This window comes from Engraulis encrasicolus, chromosome 10 (assembly GCF_034702125.1).
Source record: "Engraulis encrasicolus isolate BLACKSEA-1 chromosome 10, IST_EnEncr_1.0, whole genome shotgun sequence".
Classification (NCBI taxonomy): Eukaryota; Metazoa; Chordata; class Actinopteri; order Clupeiformes; family Engraulidae; genus Engraulis; species Engraulis encrasicolus.
The window spans coordinates 45,824,143-45,829,142 of NC_085866.1; the positions used below are offsets into that span (position 1 = coordinate 45,824,143).

The 5,000-nt window shown below is 45.8% G+C and overlaps 1 protein-coding gene across 1 annotated transcript in view; it reads left to right on the forward strand.

Moving 5' to 3' along the window:
* LOC134457192 (cadherin-4-like) overlaps window positions 1–5,000 on the forward strand; it is a 577,874-nt gene that overhangs the window by 207,987 nt on the left and 364,887 nt on the right. The gene's annotated exons all lie outside the window — the stretch shown is intronic.

Consider the following 5,000-nt stretch of genomic DNA (forward strand, 5'->3'; position numbering starts at 1 on the left):
CTCTCTCTCTCTCTCTCTCTCTCTCTCTCTCTCTCTCTCTCTCTCTCTCTCTCTCTCTCTCTCTCTCTCTCTGTTCTGTCTCTATCTCTCCCTCTCTCTCCCTCTCTCTCTCTCTCTGCTATGCTCATCCTCCCACCCTTCCCTCTCGCCTCTCCCTCCCGTCCTCATTTGTTTAGCGTGCTGCTGTCAGGAGTTAAGGCTGATGCATAGTCACGCGGTGCCGATTGCGGGGTAAAGCATAGACGTACTGTCAGCGGGGGGGTATTGCCTCATAGTCGACCTACATGCGAATGCGTGCGAAAGGGCGTGGTGTTTTTTTTCCCGCCGAAAATTCAAGAGTGGGGCAAGGGGGGAGGGAGGAGGAGATTTTAATGACTCCAATTCACCTCCGTGACAACAGGGGGCGAACTAACTCATTCAGTTGAGCCCAGTCCCTAGAATGAATCACAAAGCTAATCAGCTGGCTATGTAAAACGTAATATTCCACTAGTAGCCTACTTCTAAAAGTTGGGGCATAATTAGATGGTACAACATCAGTTTATTTTTGGTCAAGTACTACATGAGATTAAATGCAAGACAAACGCCATTTTAAAAGACAATAGACAGCATGAATGGCCATTCACACCTGGGGCCTAGTAGTAGCTAGCTAGCCAGCTAAATCAGTCATTACAAACTCAAAGCTAGTTGACTAGCCACCTGAAACGTAATTCTACCACTAACAAAGAGGCTTCTTGCTATTAATTTAAAAAGTTGTGGCGTAATTAGACATGAATGATAGCATACAAGATTCTCTCTTTATTCATGTTTTACAGTTCAGGTGGTTAAAATGCCAAACAAAAGCCGTTTTAAATACAATACATCTAATGGCCATATTAACAGCTAGCTTAGCAACTGTCAGCCAAACCCATTCAAACTCTACAGGACATTAGCGAACCCTGTTTTAGAAGCTAGCTAGCCACACTACTTGTACTATATACTGTATCAACAAAGAGGCTTCTTGCTATTAATTTAAAAAGTTGTGGCGTAATTAGACATGGATGATAGCATACAAGAGTCTCTCTTTATTCATGTTTTACAGTTGAGGTGGTTAAATGAAACAAAAGCCATTTTTAAATACAATAGATAGCCTATCTAATTAACAGCTAGCTTAGCAACTGTCAGCCAAACCCATTCAAACTCTACAGGACATTAGCGAACCCTTTTTTAATGAGCTAGCTGCCACACTACAAAAGAACAAAGAGGCTTCTTTGCTACTACCACACTACAAACATATCATTTCCATGATGGCCTTTTATGGATATTTCTAATTGATTTTTTGGAAGTTGTACTACTGAAATAAAAAACAGTTTCTCTTCTCCCTGTCAAGTAAACTCCAGTGATTTCCTGCCAAGTCATCTGCATCGTGTTTTTCGTTTTCCTTCAAACCTCCGCGGTAGGGTAGAAGAATAGAACACAACTGACCTATCAGGGCTGAGTTCCCCCCGGACTGCCGTAAGCGCATTGACCAATCACCGTCTTCAAGCATAGCTCAGCTCACGGACATTTCAGCCTGGGAGAAACATGCGTGTACTGCAGCCAGGGGTTGTTTTGTCGCTGCACAGGGGGGCGCTGTGGCTCATTCTCTGTGCAGAACCCCCGCGAACGCGCGACTCTAAACCCCCCTTTAGCGTAACCTTACTGCCCTCATTGCTGTACACTTGCCAGAGCTCATCTGACTCCTGGGGTCTCCCTTATCTAACTGCGTCACTACGATTACGCTCGTGAAGATGAACATCCCGTACATCGCAGCCTCACTCATGCCTACTGCATTATTGAGCATGTGCAAAGTTGCTGTCTATGAAGGTGGGGGTGGTAGTGGTGACAGGGTTAGATGTAGGGTTGTGGTTGGCATGTAGTTTTGACGTGTTGGCTAAAATTAAACATGGCTATTACGTCACAAGACCTTTTGCATAATATTCAGGAGGCTACTATATACTCTATGCTCATCAGTCTCTATCTTTCACACACTTCCCTATTTCTGTCTCTTTTTCTTTTTCATTTTCGTTCTCTTTCTCTGTGTATAGCCTACATATGTATGCATTATGTATATTCATGCATTTTTTTCACGTGCTTGTCTGTAATTGGGTGGTTATGTTGTCATTTAGTGGTGTAATATGGATTTTGTCAAACCTTTGAAAGGTTTTGGTAGTTACAGGCAGACTCACATGCTCTGTCTAAATCATTGTGCACTGAAGCCAGTAAAGCAACATTTTTTGGGTTTAGAAAAAAAAAATGTAATTGTGTCTGCTCCGACACACAGTCTAACAGTTTTGAACAGTGCAATCGCACCAAGCCGGGCATATGTAAATGAGAGAGCAAGCCAATACTGGCATGGATCCCACAAAAAAAGTTATTTTTACAGCGGCGGCTAAAACCTCATCCCAATCACACGCAGCAGTGCTTTGATAAATACCGCCGGCATGGACACAATGGAAGCAATCTCTGTTCTGGCAATTAGGCAAAGCACTGGATTATCCTACCCACCCCCAAGGCCGTTGACAGCCTTGCCCGGGCCCAAGACAGGAATCTGAAAGGTTCCCCCCGCCCAATAAATAGTATAATGTAATGAGGACTCAATTCTGAGCTCCCTCTCTCCCTGGGCCTGGGACAACTGACCCCTGTCAGCTTCCCTGCCCACCACCCCACCTTAGCTCAGCCCCACCTCACCACATTCAATACTATACCGTACCCATGCCTGCATAAATCCAAAAGGATTTCAATTATTGAGCTTCGCTGTCTTGACATAGCAGAGTGTTTCCCAAACTGAGGATCGGGAGCCCTAGGGTACTGTGGGCAGGTCGTTTACATTGAGTTTACATATGCTTCCATAAAATATAAATTCTTAGTATTCACCTGTATGGGGCAGCCATGGCTCAGTGGTGAAAGGGCTGACCTTTAGATCAGAGGTCTGCAGGTTCAAATCCCACCCTTGCCAATACCTTCATCCATGGCTGACGTGCCTTGAGCAAGGCACCTAACCCCACATTGCTCCAGGGCCTGTACCCAATACCTGTACCTAAATACATGTAAGTCGCTTTGGATACAAAGCGTCAGCTAAGTGTAATGTAATGTAATGTAATGTAGGGCCTAATGTTCACTTGTAATAAAGGTAAATACTTTTCCTTTTCATATTAAAGTTGAGTAATTTTCATTTTAGAATATGGGAGGTTGGGGTTGTGAAAATAGTCTTACAGTTGGTCTAAAAGTCAAAAAGATTTGAGAACCACTGCTATACCCACCATTCTTGGGCTTGGGGCCAGAACAGGGCAGCTCAAGGACTGTTTGGTGGGGTAAGGGGGTGGACAAAAAAGCAAGGGCAGACTGCGAGATGGAGGTGACACAGGGTGAAGTGGGGTGGGATGGGATGTAGTAGGGAGGTGGATGGGAGGTGTGGTTAGAGAGGAATGGTGCAATTTTGCTTTATATTTTCCTCCCCGCAGGACAAGTTTATTAAATAAAAATGAAACCGGTGGGAGTGTACAAACAGTGTCCTTGTAAATATTTTATCTGTGCAATGATCTGAATTTACTGTTTCTTTTTCCATCTCTATTCTCTCGCTCTTTCTTTTATTTCTCCTCTCCCTTTCACTCTACCTCCCTTCCACATTCTCACTTTCTTTCTTTCTCCCACTCAGCCAACCGACTCTTTCTGTTTCTTGCCTTCTCCTCCCTGCAGTCAGTCCACCTCAAGCCTCTTTTCCTCCCCTCCCTGCCACAGTCCCTTCCTCCATTCTTTCTCTTCTACTTCTGCCTCTGCAAGTGTGGTCAGCCAGGGACAGTGAGACAGAGACAGGCCCCAGCTCTCCAGTCCTGCTCTGTACTGTAGCCCGACTCAACACAGCTCAGCTCAGCTCAGCTCAGCTTCCCCCTAAAGGCCAGAGCTGTCTCTGCAGCTGCCCTTCTGCAGCCAGCGCCACATGGCTCCCCGAGGAGTCTGGGGCAGAGAGAGAGAGAGAGAGAGAGAGAGAGAGAGAGAGAGAGAGAGAGAGAGAGAGAGAAGAAGAAGAAGAAGAAGACGAAGAAGAAGGAAGAATGCGAGAGAGAGGGAAAGAAAGAGAGGGGCAGAAGAGGGAGAGGAAAAGAGAAAGAGGGAGAGGAGGAGGATAAGAAGAGAACGTTGAGGAAAGGACAAGAGCAAGTGAGAGAAAATGAGAGAGAGAGAGAGAGAGAGAGAAGAAGAAGAAGAACAAGAAGAAGACGAAGAAGAAGAAGAAGGGGGAATGTGAAAGAGAGGGAAAGAAAGAGAGATAGGCAAAAGAGAGAGAGGAAAAGAGAAAGAGTGAGAGGAGGAGGAGAAGAAGAGAAAGTTGAGGAAAGGACAAGAGCAAGTGAGAGAGAGAGAGAGAGAGAGAGAGAGAGAGACAGAGAGAGAGAGAGAGAGAGAGAGAGAGAGAGAGAGAGAGAGAGAGAGACAGAGAGACAGAGAGACAGAGAGACAGAGAGAGAGACCAGAGGATGACAGCGCACAAGAGGAGAGAGTCGGGGATGAGAGTGGTAGAGAGGAAAGGAGGTAAAAAAAGAAGACATCTGCTGACCTCTCCCTCTCCTCTCCGGTCCTCCCTGTGGACTGCAGTGCTGTTGCTGTCTGCATGGATGCCCCAATGCTTTCTCACGCTAGCCAGACACTATCTTTCACACTACACAGGCGTTGGCTGGTGGCTGCTCTGCTCAGTACTGGAGTGGTCCTAGTTGCTGTGTGCCATTACTTTTGGCTGTTGGGGAGGCAGTGGTTAAGCGTTTTGGGAGTCAGGGTGAGGGTGGAAATTGGGCGATGCTGGCACTTTTGGATCCTCTGAATGGCCTCCCAAGTGTAGATAAAAGAACAGGATTGGTCTTTTTATGTGGTCTCTCTCTCTCTCCCTCTCTCTCTCTCTCTCTCTCTCTCTCTCTCTGTCTCTCGTCACTGTTTTCACCCTAATTCTCGTCTTGAATATTGCCTTTGTTTTTTTTCTTCTTCACTTT